This window comes from Vombatus ursinus, unplaced genomic scaffold (genome assembly GCF_900497805.2).
Source record: "Vombatus ursinus unplaced genomic scaffold, bare-nosed wombat genome assembly UNPS02011014.1, whole genome shotgun sequence".
Classification (NCBI taxonomy): Eukaryota; Metazoa; Chordata; class Mammalia; order Diprotodontia; family Vombatidae; genus Vombatus; species Vombatus ursinus.
The window spans coordinates 2,071,123-2,091,957 of record NW_020950792.1 but is presented as its reverse complement, the minus strand read 5'-3'; the positions used below and the strand labels follow the sequence as shown (position 1 = coordinate 2,091,957).

Sequence of the window (20,835 nt, the reverse complement as noted above, 5' to 3'; positions counted from 1 at the left end):
GATACAAAGATAAAAAATCAAACAGTCAATGAATTCAATGAGATTACAATCTGTAGGAGGAGAAATGTATTAATGACTTTCCTAGTGATTCTGAGTAAAATTCAAATAAATTCCAGTGTACCCACTATCGATAATACTGGTATGTCTAAAATTTGCAAACTCCACAATTTCTTCTTTGGGGACCAACCTGTAATTTCACTGCAACCAGGAAATGACGATGGAGAAACTACCTCCACCAATACCGACTGGCCCCTGTTCTACAACTTACTCTTACAGAGCTGCCTGTTTACATAATAACTTAACCTATTACCAAAAGCAACACAGTCAGTCAAAAAGCTAGGTGGTCCTGTGGCTGCAGTCAGGAAGACATGTGTTCAAATCCTGCCTCAGACATTTGCTAGCTGTGTAACCATGAGCCGAGGCATATCTACCTTAGTTTCCTCACCTTTAAAATGGGGATAACTGCTCCTAGTTCACAGGATTACCATGAGGGCCAAATGAAATAGCATATGAAAAGTGCCCGCAGATACGTATCATGGTTCCTTTTCTAGCTCTAAACCCTTTGCTCTTATGCCAGGAGTTACCTACTTTTAGCTACAGGTAACTATGGATCCCTGCTTCCAAAGGATGAAACAAGATTCACTGCACAAGAGATTGTCTTATAACACCGCGGCACACTTTTCTCCAGAAGCATTATTTCTATTCTTTGGAAGTTACCACCATGCATCAGGTCTGACCAGCTGCAGGCTACTCAGTCCTTGGAATGGTTGAGGTGTGAAGAGTGGTCCATCCACCTATACGAGGTGACACCTGGCAGCCCCTCTTAACAAATTTCCTCAGCTTTCCTCTATCGTAAAGCATATGGAAGTGAGCCCCGCCCCCAAAAGTAGAATTATACTATTGTTCTTGGAAAATTTTAGATTTTTTCAGGCTTACGTAACCAATGGGCAAGCGGAGGACTGCTTTGCCGAGGCTGAGACCTGACTGTATTATTCTTAACTGACAGCAGTGCTGACGCCGTCCAAATCATTCAAGCTTTATGCCAGCTGAGCAGTTTACATTCTGCCCCAATCTTTAAGTTTAAGGATAGAAAATGTGATGTGAACTAGTTTAACCCCTTGAAAGCCCTGAATATTTATATTTAGCATAGTCCTTCCCACCTCTCAAAAATCAAAAAAAAGAAAAAAAAAATTAACATTTTTATTAAATTAACAAAATAAGATAAATCCAAGGTGAAATGACTACATGAATATCTGCCAAGTCTGTACAGTAGCAGCTGGATGAAGAAAAAAAAGAAAAGAAAAAAACAATAGCCTATACCTTAAAAAAACATGCTTGGCAAGGTAGTTACAATATATCTACTTTAGATAAATAACGCCTACACTAATAATTCCCACAGCCTTTTAAAAATCACAATCTGTAAACGATTTGATACTGCATTGCCAAGCTGAAGTCAAATATACCTCTGTCAAATAATATCCTAAGAACCGAACATCAAATGGTTCTTTCAGGACAGTATTTGATTTGGTTGAAGTGTGAATGAATCAAACATGAGGAACTGGCAGGCATCTGGTTCAGAGAATGAGTGGTTTCAAGGCAGTGCCAAGCCAAACAGGATGATCAACGCATTACATTGGTGCAACACTAATGGTTCCATGGTTTACAGATGCAGTTTCCAAGGGATGTGCCAGAAAATATGTAGAGTGACACTGGGGTTGTTTTTTTCTTTCATCTCTCTCTCTGTCTGTCTCTCTCTCTCCCTTCTCTCTCCTCTGTCTCTCCTCTCTGTCTCTCTCTCAAGGAAATGCAGACACACAAAGCTAAACATTTATGCCCCATCTCTTTTACCCTTGGTCACAAAGGTATTACTACATTCACAAATGTATTATATAATGTCCGTTGGTCACATTTTAATTTAAAAATGACCAAACAAAAGAATGTATGGAACAGATGCTTGGCACCCAAATAAAATCTTGAATTTTGTCCTTCAGTCTACTGCAAAACTGTTGACTAACTCAAGTGATGTTATGAATGAGATAACATATGAGAAGCTGTGTAAACCTTAAATACTTAAAATAGTAAGTATTCTTATTAATAACAAGTGGCAAATTACCTAGAAAGATGATCTCAAGATACCAAAGATGTCTGCAATCACCTCCACAAACTTTATAAGTTTGTGATTTTGGGCTATCAATTGTGAATTCATTGAATTAATTATGGTAGATGAACGCAATATAATTGGACCATAAGACAGAATGAGTATGATAGATTCAGAGAAAACAAGAAGAAGTGAGCACAAAGTAAAGTAAGCAGAGACGGGAGGATCATTTATATAAACACTACAATGGAGGTATTCAGTCACTTTCAGGCATGTCTGACTCTTTGTGACCCCATTTGGGGTTTTCTTGGCAAAGATACTACTGGGGCTTGCCATTTCCTTCTCCAGCTCATTTTACAGATGAGGAAACTGAGGTAAACAAGGTTAAGTGACTTGGCCCGGGTCACACACAAACCCGGCCGTAGCTCCATTCAGGAACCTGCGTCTTCCTGACTCCAGGTCCAGCACTGTGTATCCACTGTACCACCCGGCTCCCCTACAATGTAAAGGAGATCAAGAAAGTGACCAATCATGGCTCCAATAATGAAAGACAAGAGGGGCTAAATGAGCCATATGTTTTCAGGCACTGCCAAAGTGTTGACTGGTTCAGGGAGAGCTCCTGTTGGGCCCGGAAGGAAACTGGTGGGCAGCGATAGTGATGCAGAACAACAAAATAAAAAGCAAACAACAAAAAATTGAAAAGATAACACAAAAGAGAACAGAAGGGACGCAAACATGCAGGGCAATTTGGTCAAAACTTTACATGTTAATATTCTTAATATTTAATAATAAAGTATTTGCATTTGGTCACAATTTTGTTACATTAAAATATAAAATTTGATATACCCTTAAAAACTACTCATAACAGAAATTCACAATTTCAAATGCAATTCTCTTTAATATTCTTTGAATGTGGAAATGTTCAAGTGTATTAATGTCTGGTTAGTAAATCTGAGCTTTTACATTTGATATTGAGATACATTTTTACATTTGATGTTTAACAACAGTTCATAATGACAAACAGCTATTCTTTCATGTTTGTGAATCAAGATACGTTATCTTTGAAAGAAAGCAGGATGCATATTAGCTACATTTGTTGTGTTTTGGTCTATATGAATATGATTTTCATTAAATATCATACTTTTAAAAAATTGCCACTGAACTATGTATCATGGTGTAAGAGTTACCCTGGGTTCTTTGGGGTGATGTTTAAGGATTCCAAGTTCTAACATAAAATCTAATAAAAATCAAATTGTTTTTGCTATTCTGATTAGTAGCAATTCTACAAGGTTTTGAGTACACATATTTTTACCACCTGTAGGACCCGAGGTAAATCATTTAATGCCTCTGGGGCCCAGTTTCCTCTTCTTTAAATATGGGAGTTGGACCTGATGTTCTGTGAGTCCCTTCCAACTACAGATTTATGATCCTAGCACCATAGAAATGTAGAATATTAGGATGAAAAAAGATCAGAAATTGATAGCTTTTCTAGGATCAGATATGAACCTGGGGAAAAAAAAAAACCTCAAGAGGTCATCTATGGCAAACCCCTTCCTTTTACAAAGAGGTCACAGAAATAGCAGGCACAGAGGGGGAATTTAAACCATGTCCCCCCAACTGCAAACTGCAAAGACAGCACTCTTTCCACCATAGTCTGACAAACAAGTCTCAGAGAGGAAGAATGGGATAAGGAATGATTATGTGACTGAACTAGGGCTACACAGAGCTGCTCAATGGCCAAATGGTAAATTATTAAGCTCTTGTCCTTCATTTGGATTTCCCCCTGCAAAAGAAAACCTTTGACCTTGAAATACTTTAACAAAGCAGGTGATATGCAGTTAGTAGTTTATCAGTTTTAAATATTTAGTAAGCATATGAAGCCTAAATAGTACTGTCTAGCTTCAACAGCTGTATTTATTCTGTCTAATTTACCATTCCCAAAATGCTTTAAAATAAAATTTACAGATTATAAGAACTAACCAAAAATCTCATTTTCCTTCCTTGCTGCTCTAAATGTATTTTGTGCCAAATGAAGTTTTGAAGTATCAAAATGTCCATCTGATAGAAATGCATAAGGATCGCCTGGAATTAATTGGAGTGAACAAACCACAAAATGTCTCTAAAAACATCCCATGAATAAAATTTGAAGGCTCCACAATCTAAAACTGCCTTAGGTCAACTTTAACTTTCACTTGTGAAATTTTCCATTTTTCATGCTTTTGAAAGGGGTGAATACATAGAAGTTTTACATTTTGACCATTTATTTATTTAATTTTTAGAAGTTCCTACTGCTCCTAAAGAGAATATCTTCCTCCCTGGGATAAATCCCAAGTTCCAATTAAATACAACTCATTCTGCAAAATTTCAAAGTGTCTTTTCTTAATTGCACAACAGACTTCTGTAATATACTTCAGCCGTATCATTTACAAACAAAATATGAACCAGATGTTTGGTGCTTATGTGAAAAATTGTGATCTTATTGTAAAACCAAATTAAATTTAGAATGAACCCAGAATACTTTCAAGCACTGCAAAAACACATTGTATGCTCCATTGTTTGTTAGTCGAGGCAATTCTTCTATTCTTTACAGCAAGCAGGAAGAAAAAAAAAAACCAAGCCCATTCTAATGTGTAGTGGGACATGGCAAATTTGGAAATATTTGAAAATGTACAGTTAAAAGAACATTTAAATTCCACTATGTGACTTAAGTCAAATGCAAGTTCAAAGAAGCTCAGAGAGTCAAAAGAGAAAGTAATTTGTTTTCCTAGTTGCAGAAACCCAAATGATGATTTGTCATCCTATTTTGGACAAAGATTTTAAACCTTTAAAAGAAAAAAAGAATACATTAAAACACTTTTCTTACTAAAGGTGTGACATTTAGTTCATTACCTGGGTTAAAAAAATCTCCAAAAAAAGAACATATTAATCTTCACGCAATTCCAGTACATAATATAAATAAGTAATACTAAGTTATTCTTTCCTTAGAGATTTTGGCGGGGGGTGTGGGAGAAGGTGGGCAAGGGATGGAAGAGGAAAAGAGATACCCATATAGATAATTTTTATAATGTATTTATATACTCACAGAAAAACAATAAGGATATATAAATTTGAACATGATTAGCAGCCTTGTTCAAATCTAACTCTGAAAAATATTGGCTGTGTCACCTCGAGCAAGTATCTATCATGTGCTACAGGCAGCTAACGTTCTAAAACTTCAAACTGCAGAACTGTTGTTCATCTGCATTGTTATAGGGAGTTGGCTCATAGGGAAATTCCCTAAACCTATGAAATCACATGGTTTAGCCAAAACCAAATAAAAAATAATTAGCTAATATATAAATATATGTTTAATCAACAGATGCTGGAAAAGTCTCTGACAAAGAATAATGCTCATTTATGTAATTTTTAAAAACCTACAAAGAATGAATACAGACGGATATTTTTAATATAATTTTTAAAAAACTAAACAAAAAACCATCATCATATGCTAAAAGGAGACACTAGAAGCTTTTCCAATAAATACCAGAGCAAAACAAGGATATCTGTTATTCCTACTATTATTTGGCACAGTTGTAGAAATGCTAAGACAAGAGAAAGAAATTAAAAATACAAAGATAGAAAAAGAAGAAATAAGAGTATACCTATTTGCTTTTAACATGATGATTTACTTAGAAAATCCCAGGGAATCAGATAAGCATCTAGACAGTACCTTCAGTTAAGTAGCAGGTAACAAAATATATATACTCACAAAAAAGTATTTCTACAATAGCAACAAAAAAATCTAGGAGGGATCATGGAAAGGGAAGTCCTATTTAAATTTACTACAAAATTTAAAATATCTAGGAGTCTACCAAAGCATAATATAATATCCTTAAAAATTTCATGGAAAAATGTTACCTTAAAGAAATAAAGAACTTAAATATTCAAAGCTCATGGCTGGACAATGCCATTACTACCAAAATTAATTTACAGATTAAGTGGCATACCAACCAATCAAGGGAATATTAGAACTAGATAAAACAGAAACAAAAATTCATTTGGAAGAATAAAAGATTTAGACTATCAAAAGAAATAATGAAAAAAAGTAGAAATGGAGGAGAAATTGCACTCCTAAACCTCAAATTAAATTATAAACAAGAAATCATCAAAACTATTTAGTACTAGTTAAAAAAACAGAAAAGTTGATGAATGGAACAGAGCCGATGAGGCAGAATCAGAAGTAAATGAACTTTATAACACAATGTTTGATAAATCTTAAAATATAAATTACCCAGAGGCAATTATAAACGATAAAAGATTATTTAGAGTACAAGAAATTTAAAAGTTTTCACATTAACAAAGCCAATGGAACAAGGATGAGAAAGGGAAGAAGTCAACTGGGGAAAAACAACTGTCTTTAATCACTAAAGGTCTCGTGGTCAAGATATAGGCAACTAATAGAAACATACACACACACGCACACACACATACACACACACATATATGATCAAAAGTCCATTCCTTAAAAGGGAAGTGGTCAAATGATATGAACAAACCATTCTGAAAAGAATTACAAACCATTAATGAAAGAAAAGTGATAACTAATAATAATAGCGAGTATTTACATAGTAATTTCTGGTCTGCAAAGAGCTTTATGGATCTTATTTGATTCTCACACCAATCCTGTGAGATTAGTGCTATTATTATCTCCATTGTAAAGATGAGGAGACTGAGATTGAGGGGTTAAGTGACTTCCCCAGGGCCACATAGTTATTAAATGTCTAGGACAAGATCTGAACTCAGGTCTTCCTGGTTCCACATACTGTACTCTTTCTATTCAATAGCTACCTATTTTCTAAGAATGTTTCAAATCTCTAATTAAAAGGGAAATACAGATCAAAAACAACTTTAAAAGTTCCACCTCACATCCATCAAAGTGGCAAAGATAAGGACAGTCAATGTTACAGTGAAAAGATAGGCACATTAAAGTAGTGTTACAGCTGTGAATTGGTCCAGCCATTCTGGAAAGCAATTGAGAATTGTACAAAGAAAGTGACTCCAACATCCATAATCTTTGACCCATAATCTTTCACAGCTAGGAATGGAGCACAAGAACATCAGTAACTAAAGGAAAGCCCTTTCTGTTGTTCAACTGTTCAGTCATGTCCAACTCTTCATGACCCCATCGACCCTGCTGTCCATGGGGTTTTCTTGGCAAGGATATTGAAATGGTTTGCCATTTCCTTTTCCAACTCATTTGGGCAGATGAGGAAACTGGTGCAAATGAGATTAAGTGAGTTGCCCATGTCACACAGCTAATAGGTATCTGAGTCTGGATTTGAACTCAGGTCCTCCTGGGCCCAGTGCACAAACAATACTAAAAATATTTATAGCTGAACTTTTTATAGTAGCAAAAAACTAGGAACAAAGTTGATGCTCATTGACTGGGAAATAACTAAACAAGAAATGGATGGATGTAATAGAATGTTATTGCATTGCAAAAAATGATAGAGAAATATAGGGCAGCATGATAAGATTTATATGAAATGAAGCAAAGTGAAGTAAGCAGAAAAAAGAGGAGTACAATGGATGTAGAAGAAAGGAAGAGGTAGAATGGGGTAAATTATCTCACATGAAGAGGTGAGAAAGACCTACTACAACGGAGGAGAAGATAGGAGAGTGGGTGATGGGCAGCATTAAACCTTAATCTCATCAGTATTGGTTCAAAGACAGAACAATATACACAATCAGTTGAAAACAGAAATCTATCTTACCCAAGAGGGAAGTAGGAGAGGAGGAGATTAAGTAAAGGGCCAGTGGGAATTGACAGAAGGTAGGGCAGATTGAGGGAGGCAGAGGACAGAAGCAAAATATTGGTGAGGTAGGAAAGGGTGAAAGGAGAAAGAGGACAAACAGGAGGAAGAATAGGATGGAGGAAACAGGTAGTAGTAATCATAACTGTGAATGTGAATGGGATGAACTCTCCCATAAAATGGAAATGGATAGCAAAGTGGGTCAAAAACCAGAATCCTACAATATGGTGCTTACAAGAAACACTTGAAGCAGAGAATAAAGATACAGCATACAGAATAAAGTTAAGGGGCTGGAGCTTATGCTTTAGCTGAAGTAAAAAAGCAGGAGGAGCAATGTTGATCTTAGACAAAGTAAAAGGAAAAACAGACCTAATTAAAAGAGACAAGGAAGGAAACTACATCTTGCTAAAAGGTATCATAGACAATGAAGCAATCAAATTAGAAGAGCAAGAAATAGTCTACCTGTGAGATCTATGGGGAAGGGAAGAATTCTTGACCAAACAAGTGATCAAGAGCATTATGAAGTGTAGAATAGATAATTTTGATCATATTAAGTTGAAAAACTTTTGTATAAACAAAACCAATGCAACCAAGATTAGAAGGAAAGCAAAAATTTTTATAGCAAGTGTCTCTGATAAAGGCCTCATTTCTCAAGTACATAGAGAATTGAGTCAAATTTGTGAGAAAACATGCCATTCCCCAATTGATAAATGGTCAAAAGATATGAACAGGAAGTTTTCAGATGAAGAAATCATGAAGATATCATGAAGATACAGGCACATGAAAAAGTGCTCTAAATCACTTCTGATTAGAGAAATGAAAATTAAAGCAACTCTGAAATACCACCTCATACCAATCAGATTAATATGACAAAAAAGGAAAATGATAAATGTTGGAGAGGATGTGGGAAAAGTGGGGCACTGATGCACTGTTGGTGGAGTTGTGAACCGATCCAACTACTCTGGAGAGCAATTTGGAACTATGTCCAAAGGGCAACCAAACTGTGCATTACCCTTTGATTCAGCAATACTACTAGGTCTGTATCCCAGAGAGACCATAAAAAAGGGAAAATGTGCAAAAGATATTCAGAGCAGCCCTATTTGTGGTGGCAAAATACTAGAAATTGAGGAGATGCTCATCAACTGGGGAATGGCTGAACAAGTTGTGGTATATGAATGTAATGGAAGACTACGGTGCAATAAGACATGATGAACAGGCAGATTTCAGAAAAAACCTGGAAAGACTTACACAAATTGATGCAACGTGAAATGACAAGAACCAGGAAAACATTGTACATCGTATCAACAACATCATGGGAGGATCAACTATAAACGACTCAGCTCTTCTCAGCAACACAATCTACAAACGACTCACGAAGGAAAATGCTATCCTCATCTAGATGAGCAACTGGTGGACTCTGAATGCAGATAAAGCATATTTTTTCACTTTATTCTTTATCGTGTTTTTTTTTCTTTTGATCTGCTTCTTCTTCTACAACTGTGATGAATATGGAAATAGGTTTCACATGATAGCACATGTATAAACTATATCGAAATGCCTACCATTTTCAGAAGAGGGAAGGAGAGAAAGGAAAGGAGGGAAAAAATTTGAAACTCAAAATCTTGTAAAAATGACTGCTAAAAATTTTCTTGACATTTAACTGGGGAAAAATAAAACACTATTAAACTTTTAAAAACTCGCTGATTTGAAATGGACATATATATGTAATTGGGGAAAACACTATTTAAAGAAAAAAAGAAGTAAACAGAGAACTAGGAAATAATATACACAATGACAACAACAACATAAAGGGAAAAGTAACAATAAAATAAAGCAATTGAATGCTGCAAAATTATGACCATACTTGGCCCCAAAGAAATATGAGAAGTCACCTCCTCCAACTCCTTTACAGGGTGGGGAACTATAGGTGTGGAACACTACATATAATGTTCTTATTTCAAAATATTAGGGAGGTTGGCACAATTGCTTAATTTTTTCCTTTTTATTCATTGCTGTAAGATATGTCATCCTGGGACAGAGAAGGAGGCAAATGTAGGTGATGTAAGAACAAAATAGATTAATACAAATTTACTTTAAAATATATTACTTTTGACATTCAGCTAGAAAAATTTCAGTTAATCCCTTTGATCATGATTAACAATGTTTTTATCTGACAATAACTATAAGTAGTGAAAATATAATCATCTCCCTTATATATTATATAAAAGCAAACTGAGGCTTAGAGAGTGATTGGTAGATATTAGACTCGAACTCAGGACCAATGAATAGTTTGCCAACTATATGCCATGTTCTCTCAAGAATATATGATATGTAACTAAAAGAAGATTTTTCCTAAGAAAATGCCAATAGATTTTGGAAACACTAGCTTCTCTGTGGTGAAAAACTAAGTAATAATAACAATAGCAGTAGTTCACATATCAACAGGGCTTTAAATATTATAAAGAGTGCCCAGAAACCCTTTACTACAAGGGTGGTAAATTTCTCACTTGACAAATTTCCTGATGTACATATTATTTCTGTTCACTTAGTCTAAAACAAATGCTGATCTGCATTAGCAGAGAAAGTTTTTTCTTGGGAGTTCCCTATCCCAATGAGATCACAGTTCAATAAAAAATAAACATCTGGCCCAATGATATAATGCTTTTGTATGAACAGCATCATAGCTGGTTGCTAGATGGTTACTGCTGATTTTCCTAAATTATGCAGATATTTCTTCTCATTATTTTGTTAGCGTTGTATCTCATTTATGTCACCAACTGGAGTAATAGTCCCAATTATTTTATCTTTGTGCCAACAATGGCTTACGTTTTATAGTGTTTTATTACTACAAAGAGTTTTATGTATATCATAATCACAGCTGCTCACATTTATACAACACTTGAAGGTTGACAAAACACTTATAACTTAATTTAGTAGCAGTAATATCAGACTTATCACTCAGGAATATATTACTGGTTTCTCTTTCTTTGTGGGACTATATCCAGAGTTTCCGTTAAAATTTGGCACTATTGCTACATAATTATGTCTACGTTTACAGTTAACAAAGATTGGTGGAGCTCAGTCAACCAAATTAGACTTCCTTGAAATGTCTACAGAAAGCAGAGGCAAGAGGCCCTGGAGGACGACCATAATAAACTATTGAGTCGCTCATAGGAAACAGATTTCATGAGGTCAGTACAATTCCTGGGCCCATTCTTAGCTTACTTTAATAATTTAAGCCCTTAACTTTCTCTTTACAAAGAAATCCCACCCCCTCCCCAAAGCAAGACAATAGAAGAAAAGGTTTTACACCAGTTGAGACTACTTATGAGAGTAAACATTTCCTCAGCTACATTTTTGCGTCTCCATGAACTTAAGGCAGACGAGAGATACTGAATCAACAACAAAGAAAAGCAACAAGAGCTATCTGTGGACAATGTTATGTGTGTGAGAAAATGCAAACTCATTTGCTCAGCTTTCAGATGCTACTTCACAATCAGACCTGTACAAAGTAATCCTTAGAATTATTTGTCTCTAACAACCAGCTGTCATGCCCTAAGCAATACTCTCTGGAAGCCTGTGCCAGTTGCCTATAATCCAAAGGGTGGTTTCCGTGAGTGATCTATCTCCAGCCAACCTCTTTAGGCTGACATGAACACTGAGATCTAATTCATAAAATAACCCAAAACAGAGAAATGGGTTGAATATACTCTAATTAGAGATGTCAAGTAGTTCATGGCTTGTGGGCACTCTCAAGTGCAGCATAAATCAGATTAAAATGTAATTGCGAAATATTTAACAAAATAAATAAAAATGCAATAAAGCAGAGATAATGTTAATATGTAGTTTTCTAAGTCAACATGTGGCCCACAGGGGATCCTGATATATGATTTTGTGGCTCCCATTTCTAATTGACTTTGACACCACTGCACTAAAAAGATCACTCATGAAGTGTTGACATATGGACAATATTGAGACATAGGCTATCACTGTCCACTGGTTATCCTGTGCACTCAGTATGTTAATAGTCCCCCACCTTCACAAGCCACCGCCCCACTTTTTTTTTTTGTCTGACTATGCACTTCTTTGGAGATACCTTCTAAACTGCTTCTGGAAACTCCCTTGTTTGGAAGGTGATACAGCCTACCTTTCCATTACTCTATGTTTCCATATTTCCATATGCTCTGTCTTCAACTTCAATCTTTTAGAGACTTTTAGAGTGTTTCATGCCTCCCTGTCAAATAACATACTACTAGTAATGTTATTTGACAGACTACTAGTATTAAAAATACAGGCCTTTGTTTTGGTAAGAAGCTTGAGTTCATTAACAGAATTTCGCAAATTCTCAAACGCAATTTTCCCACTGTCCTGTTACAACCTGGGTTCTACTCATCATCTACTGCAGATGCTTGTCTAAGACATATATTACAAAGGCAAGCTCTACAGGATATATTACAAACTGAATAGCATAGTCTGGACCTGGGGTGGGGAACCTGAAGCCCTGAGGCCACATGTGGCCCTCTAGGTTCTCAAATTTCACAGAACAAATCTCCTTAGGTTCCCCACCCCTGAACTCTGGACAACTGGTATTCCTCATTCACTTAACTTTTCCTGTATGCATAGTTAGACTTGACTATTCTCTGGACTCATGCCTACATATTATATGGAACATCTATGTCATCCCTTCCTTAGCCCTCCCTGTTAATGATGAAAAAAATCTTGTCAAAGGAGCACAGTATGGGAAGATTGGCCCCTGGTGGCACTTCTAGGCACAAAAAGCTTTCTAACCCTATTTAGTTGAAGAGCCTTTGTTTCATAGTAAGATAAACCCCATCATTGAAATAGGATTGTAAAACAGGGAATTTTTCAGTTTTGATCGAAATTTTGTGACAATCCAGTAAAATTCACTTCTAAGAGAAGACAGGGACACCACTGACTGAAAAATATAGCCTTCTGGCCCACATACTTTGAGTTATCATTGGATTCTTTTTTTTTTTTTTTTTGCTTCTTTTTGCTAGGCAATTGGGGTTAAGTGACTTGCCTAGGGTCACACAGCTAGTACGTATTGTGTGTTTTGTGTCTGAGACCGGATTTGAACTCAGGTCCTCCTGACTTCAAGGCCAAAAGCTCTATCCACTGTGCCACCTAGCTGCCCCCTATCATTGGATTCTTCAGGATATTTGAGAATAGAGCCACATTTCCAAACCTAAAAATCACATGAATAGAGCTTCTCCAAAAAAAAAAAGTTAGTTTTAGTTAGTTTGTTTTTTAAAGGTTATTACAATCTCATTGCACCATCAAGAATACTGAAGTCAACTCATGTGGACTCTAAAATCATGGTACCAGATATGCTGAGAGAATGTAAATTGCAATGAAGAAAATAAAGACAAGAGACACAGATGGGCTAGACCAGGTATATTCACAGAAAGTCCAGGTTTAAGGTTACACAAGTTTGAGGGGATCAATTCTCAAGGTACCTTGAGGAGGAAAAGATAACAAATGCATACCAAAAAAAGTGAAGGACCTTAGAGACAAAGAACATCTCTATTAATCCGTGCCCAATTCTCGTGCATCAACATCAACTTTGATAAGGTTATTAGAAAGAAACAGGTAGCTTTTCACAAGGTATATTTCACCATAAGCCACATCTCTACCATCACACAAGTGAACGACAAAAAGATCCTGCTCTGCTTGTTTGTTAACTTCAAAAAGGCATTCATTCAGTAGAACAAAGCTGCTATAAAGTCTCTCCTCCAAGAAGTTATCTCCTAAGTGTATGAATGAATGAATGAATGAATGTATGTGTATATGTGTGTGTGTGTATATATACACATGTATGTACATATGTATGTGTATATACATATGCACATACATACATAACTTACATAACCTACATACATAACATACATAACTTCATCATCAAAGTCAAATGTTTAGTATAAATGATACTGGGTTGCTGTCTTAAGACTAAAAATGACATGAACATACAATTGCAAGATAGTTAAAATTTATTATACTGCCTTACAAAAAGAGACTGAATTTAAGTTGCCAGCGTTTTTCATTATGCCATCTTTCTAAAGCACACACAAAAAGAGTAGGGGTGATTATTATAAATTCTATGTATACAATGTGATAAAAAAAATCACAGGTGATAGAGCATAGCACTTTCTTGTGTGTTTTGGGGTGATGGGCTCTTGCGCACAGAGGTATACTGGTAATTAAGTTAAAATATGTAGGTGGAGTTGGAGGCTGGTTTCTCAAAAGGAGGGTTGAGCTCTGGGAGCTAAGAAAAGGAGCCAGTGACCTAAATTCCTACCACACCTCAGGTCTGTGACTTCGTTTTTAGGACAAGATGACCTGAAGGTCTGGTGCTGAATAAATATCAGAAAGCTTCCTATATGAAAGCCAAACATATTACTTTGGTACTCTGAAGTTTCATATTTGGGTGTAGACACTACCTCTATATAGATGATAACCCCTAAAAGCTGTCCCAACTAATTCTTGTCCAACTTTTCTAATGAATTCTCCACTGAGAGCCTATCTAACATGTTTAACTGCTAAACATAAAAAAAAATCTTTCACATGTAGAATTATACAGTTATGCAGCCATCTGGGGCTTTAAAATTTATTTATCTATAAAACAACTTGGATCTGAAGAAGCCTCATAACTTGCCCAATGCACAAGGTATCTCTTGGTAGAAGGAAGACCAGAAACTCAGGTCTTCTGATTTTAAGAGTAGTGCTTCTTCATTAGTGTCTTCACACAAGTTGCTTCTGACTTTGTAGCTCCTACTAGCTTGCAAAGCCAAAAATTCCAATCAGTGGCACAGGATCATAGATTGAAAGGTGGAAGAGGCCTTCGAGGTCCTTGGATCCAAGCCTCTCATTAAACAGAGGACCAAGGAAGTTAATAAATTAGGTGACTTTGCCAGTGTCCCACAGCAAGTATTTTAATGCAAAATTTAAACCCAGGTTTTTGTGATTCTTTATATCACACCAGGCTGTACATATTGTTTTCTAGAAAATTAGTTAAGGTTTTTACATTTCTTTTTTTACTATTTCATTTCAGAAAACAAGGGTTCTGGGGGTAGGGGTGGGGGGCTGGAAGTATTCTAGTTACCCTGATCACAAGATTACTTATCTCAAATGTCAGCAGCACAGACAAAAGGAAACTACCCTAATGAGTTTGTGTATGTATGCAACAGGAAACAAACATAACTAAAGCTACGACTACCACATTTGATTAGACAATTGTCAGTATGGAGAGAGTGTGACAACTTGGGACCATAGATTCATAACAGAGAGAGATAAACCTCAACTTCCAGCCAACTGAGACTGTTCTCATCAGAGGCTGGCCACGGCCACTGTTGGAAGTCATCAGACAGCCTAGGAGAACCATGATAGGATGTGGTCCACTCTGGCAATCTAAGCGATTTCACATTGAGGAAATTTGTACAGCACCCATCTGAACCAGACCCCCTCTTTCAGAATCTTAAGGCACCCTAACAGGGGCCAGTCACACCCAATCCTCTTATAAAGGGCCGTGTGAATCAGAGAATTCCCTTCTTCAAGACTTGTCATGTAAGTTTTCCTCTGGGTTGGCCCAGTGGCACAACGTATCCTGCCTTTGTGTTTGTGAGACAATGAGGTTCACTGGGTAGTATCCCCATGAGTCTGTGTTTGTCTGTAGGGAGCAAGGAATTGGTCTGAGACTGTCACAACGTTAAGAGTGATGAGTACCAGAAAGAGGCAACGTCAGGCTCCAGCCACTCAAATCAACAGATTTACTAAATGCCTGCTGCACCAAAGACACTGTCAACTAAATCTAGCTCAGGCAGATAAACCACAGGAATATCCACCAAGAACATCTTGTCTCATACTGAGGAGATGAAATAGGGAGACCATTAAGTACTGCAGTTTAACAGTAAGCTTTTTTATATGAGAGTATGGCTCTGAGGCGCCCCCTGTCCCTGTAATCAAGGGAGGACACCTCAGAAAGATTAGATTCACCTGAAGGTTGTAAAACTTCCAATCTGTTGCTCTCTTTACCTCCATGCAGTGATATGCAAGAAAACAAAAGTCCATAAGAAACAAATATTTTATATTTATGCTTTTGAAAAAAACATTACATATCAAATAAAGGTATATATTTTCACTGGAAAGCTCACATCTGGACAGTATTTTAATGTTACAAACACCTTTACATTAGAGAAATATCACTAAACACTTAACATATATGACCAATCTTGCTCCCATAACTCTTAATGAATATTGCAAAAGACACAAAGGAGAAAGCAGATGCTTCCCCTCTTCCCTTAACGAATCTAAAGCAAACATAAAAATCTACATATATGCCAATCTTTTTACTAAATAACAGGCACAATGCTGTGCAGACTAAAAATAATCATGTTCGTGAAAGTTTTTTTTTAAGTGAAAAATTGCATTAAACCACGTAGGATTTTTTAATCATAAGATGATGATCAGCAGTTTTATTGATGTAATCACACACCAATTTCAAAATAACTGAATTCCTGAGAAATGAAAATATTTTTACTGTAACCACCCACCAAGAATTATATTGTATTTAAACCTAATAACTTCCTGTATACTAACAATCTAGTTAATGTCCAAATACTCAGAAATCTATTTCTTTACACTTTTTTCCTTTTTGCTTTCTTTTAAAATTAGATGTTAAATGTGTAAGTGAAAACAATGTTATGCATATTATTATACCTCCAAACTTTTCTGAGTCTCAAACACCAATCTTCTAACTAACTTTTCAAACTATAAAAATAACTAAGTGTTGAATTACTATATTCACCAAAATAGGAAGTAACATCAAAATTACTGAGCCTGGGGATTTCTGATATCAAAAAGACGAAAGTAAAAGTTTCAAGTTAACTGAGATATCTGGTATTCTGTACTATATCAAGACTAGTCAACCTAAAAACAAACTAATTTTTAAAAGTAGGTCATCAAATAGTGATAAATACATTTCATCAGGTAGTGATAAATTAGGTTACATATCACTATAAACTGGGGTTAAACTCTGAAGTGCAATCCTTTTCTATTTTTTTTCTATACTTTAAGCATGTTTTATGAGCAAGGAAATTATGCCTATTCTTCAGTCTCTTGGGGGCAACAAAATGCAAAGAAAAAACCCTAACTGCTACCTCATTAGTCTTTAAATTATTACTATTTCTAACTATGGACAGACTTCACTAAACATAAATTTCTACCTTTCATTTTAGCGTGTTATAGACATGGGTGGTGAGTATTTTTGTCAACTACAAGTGTGGTGCCTTCCTTCATTATCAACTGCTGGCTCAAATACGAACAAAAGATTAGCACATGATAATAGATTAAAATACCCCAAAAAGGGTGTAATATTTATCAGCTACAAACTGCTCTTAAAATAATCAGCTTTATAAAGGTGACTGATATAACAATAGTATTCAAACATATTCAACTCTATAACTATTTAAACTAATAACAAAAGCTTTTATGATATTAACAGCAGTAAATGAGCAACTCCCATAAAATATCATTTCATATCACACCCTGATAAGGGTTTAAGTACATATGATTATTGTTATGTGAAAAAACATTAAGGTTTTTTATGTGTGTCAACCAAACAGGTTTTAATTACCACACCTACTTGAGCTATTAGCTGTTCCATTCAAACCTACAAACATAATATTTATATGGTTGTTCAGAATCTTGATGATTGATGCAATCTTTTGTGCGATTGTCTTTACAGTCACTTGCATCTGTTACTAATAACAAGGAAAAATGAAAAGGGAATGTGTGTTTTTATTTTGCAACAAAGCCTTTTCCTATGATGACTAATTTCTTCCTTTGAACACAAAAAGGTTCTTAAACAAACTTATGGACGTATGAATAAGTTTGTGAAAATGCAGACTCCACAAAAACAAAGCCTTTAGTACTTAAGCCAGTATTAGAAACAATCAAGTCAAGATAAGTATATAAAAAAGCTGCCAAAATTTGTTAAGCCCCTTATTCTTGATTTATTCATACCTTATTTTCTCTAAAGGAAGAAAAGGCATTCACTCTCTCCCCCGTGGATATATCCTCCCGCTCTGACAGTAAAGGAAACATACAAGGGATTTGGCACGAATGGGCATCTTAACACTTTTCCAATATTACTGCTGAATATTTATGTTGATGACGAATGAGGACACAAATGAAATATTCTAACACGAAGCCTTTCCTTGTAAATCGACTAAATGATGCTGTGTCAAAACAACACCTACCATAAATCAAAGATTTTTAAGACCAGTATTTCTTGTTTCAACATGCTACCTGTTCAACAGAATCACTAGTGTGAACAGGAATAGATTAATGTTCACTAAGGAGAGCTGTCTTACCATCCAAATGATAGAGCTATAATTTAACAGCCCTATTATCATTAAATTAATTTTGACAGTACTGAAATATTATGTGTTAAAAATACACACATTTAATACTAACGCCAGTGGTCATTTAGACAAGATAAAAAATAGTTGGGGACCACTAAAATTGTTTCCATGTTAATGTAACACATAATAGAAAAAGCACTGGATTTGCACCCAGGAAACCTGAGTATAAAACCCAGCACTTCCATTTAGCAATCATGTGATCTTGTACAATTTATCTAACCTCTCAAGGACTCAGTTTCCTCAAACAGTAAAATGAGAGGTTTGGATTAGATGATCTATTAGGTTCCTTTCACCTCTAAATCTATGAGTTTATGATCCTATGTCAACATCTTAATTTTTATGCCATTTCCTTTAAAAGGGCGATCTCTTCTTAAGCCTCTGTTATGTTTTTAATGTTCTCATCACCTAGTCTGGGAACTAACAGGAGATACTAATGATTATTTTCTTCCATCAATTTTAGGCCTTCAAGGATTCAAAGCACATACATCTCAATTTAGAAATTTTAGGAAATCTAGAGATAAAATTTCCCCATTAGAAAAACTGGAATAGAAACCTTAGCAGGAGAGCAATTTTTTCTCATAAGATTGTTGGCAACTTCCTGTTGCTAATTAATTAAATTACATTTCTATGTCTCATAAAAGTCTAAAACTTGTCATTCCGATTCAACACCCTAATTCACAAACTCCAAGGCATCGTGAAAATCTCTTAGGTGAGGGAGACATAGATTTCCTTGTGACTACAATGAAACATTTAAAAAATAGCATGTAACATAAACATTTGAACATAAAGCAAGTGGGACACAAAGACAAAAAAAAATACAGTCAAGAAAATTACAATTATATATCCTCTTGATTTAACAAAAGAAATTCCTAGATAATAGGAATAGAACAATAAAAGTTACCTAAGAATTTAATTTTTTAATTGGGAAAATATAATGATGCTGAGAAAATTCACCAATAAATGCACTAATCCATAATAAGAAAATTTAACTTTAAAGTTGGCTTGAAAATACTCAAAATGAATTTGGGCATTATAGTAGTGTAAAAATACATCTGTGAGGAAAAAAAAATAGATCGTGCTGCCCTCTTGTGCCAGATGGAAAAAACAAAAAAGATTCTACTCATACAAATAAAAAAAAAATTTACATATGAAACACAAAATGTCCTTAATTTCTGGGTGACTTATTGATGGCCTGACATGCATGTTATCTACATATTAAAATTCTAAAAGAAGTAAATAGAAAGATAAAGTATGAGAAAAAGGATGGTGTAGAAGAGAGTCAAGACACCTGTGTTCTAGTCCTAGCTATGTGATTTCAGGCAAAACTTTCGGCCATTTAGGGCCTCAGTTTGTTCATCTGTACAATCAAGGGGTTGGACTACCTGATTTCTTAGGAGTCACTCAGTTTGCTGACTAGGAAAAAAGCCTATTTGTAAGTCTACAACATTGCCCAATGAAAGCAACATGGTGAAATTAAAAGATTTGTATTTTAGAGGACCAGGGTTCAAATCCTGACTGCTACATAATAACTGTCTTTCAGTTTCAATTAAAACAGTGTGCCATCATTTCTATTGTTCAGCTCAAGCTACAACCTGGTTTAGGTATGAAGTGACTAGTCAACTATAAAAATGGCGGGGGGTTGGGGTGGGAGAAGAATGCTTTTGCTATTTACTTACATAAATTTTGTTTGTGACATTTCTTAAGATATAAGAAACACTGTGGTAATGGATACTAATAAGAAACTTATGAAAGAAATTAAGAGGAAAAATACATTTGCAGCTGTGAGTTCACTAGTTGATTTGAGCTTAATTTCACACCAATAAGCTTGTTATTATTTTGTTATGTTATTAAAGATCACAAAGAAAACAAAGGAGTTGGGGGCGAATTTAATTGTCCAGAAATTAAGAGAAAAGATGCCAGTAAGTATAAAAGTGGATGCAGATTTTGTGAACATTCAAGATACCAATAAATAAGCAAACTTATGTAAAAAGGAAAACCAAAACCGAGAATCCAGTCTACATGAATTATTAAAGTCAGACCACTGGGAGAAGGCATTCCCTTTCCCAAATGATATTTCCTAAGGCTTTTTAATGAAAAATAGGGATCTGTCCTCTCATTTGTGCTTAAATCTCCTGACTTCACTAAAAAAGATTCACATTGAGTTTTCTCTGCCTCAGAGATGAGGAAGGAAGGGAAAAATCAGTACTAGGGAGTAGAAGTTTCACCAACATCCCTTCATGTACCCATAACCTCTAAATACTCTATTCACCTGCCATGAACACTGTCCCAGACATTCCGTAATCTCCTTATTCCTCAAGGTTAGGCCAGTTGCATAAAGTCAAATTAGGTGCATGTCCTATTTGATCTGGGTATGAATCCTGCAGTAGAGCTAAAATTCCTCTGTTGGGAAGTTAAGTAAGAAATGATAGGCTTCAAAAATCAAGACTTGTTCATAGATCAGGGCCTAAGGAAAAGTCTATAGTTTTGGAAAACTGAACGCCTAATC

The 20,835-nt window shown here is 35.5% G+C and overlaps 1 protein-coding gene across 1 annotated transcript in view; it reads right to left on the bottom strand.

The window, feature by feature from the left end:
• Positions 1-20,835, bottom strand: part of ABCC4 (ATP binding cassette subfamily C member 4) — a 261,117-nt gene that overhangs the window by 124,080 nt on the left and 116,202 nt on the right. The window lies entirely within an intron of this gene.